We start from the raw sequence: 314 nt of genomic DNA, 5'->3' as shown, positions 1-314 counted from the left end.
TATTTCTCGAGAAAAATGGCAAAAACATCTATCTCCTTGTAACAGTATTTATCGAACGAACATTCTTATTAACTGAGAATTCTCTCGTTTTGCTCGTCAGCAACGAGGAATATTATTTACTTACCCTCTAATCTTCTAGATGCTTCTATCTCTTTCTATGCCCTTCGCCGGCGTCTCACACACTTCGTATATACACTTTCGTGCTATGTTCCTCACGCAGGGGAATTGTGCCCTGGGCCCATAACCTATTGGAAATATAATCAGGGACGACTTGAAATGTGGTGAGATGAGCAGGGAACACAACAATCTTGGTC

The sequence above is a fragment of the Temnothorax curvispinosus genome, unplaced genomic scaffold (genome assembly GCF_003070985.1).
Source record: "Temnothorax curvispinosus isolate PA1 unplaced genomic scaffold, ASM307098v1 QBEX01011453.1, whole genome shotgun sequence".
Classification (NCBI taxonomy): Eukaryota; Metazoa; Arthropoda; class Insecta; order Hymenoptera; family Formicidae; genus Temnothorax; species Temnothorax curvispinosus.
Note: the sequence above shows the minus strand (reverse complement) of the source record.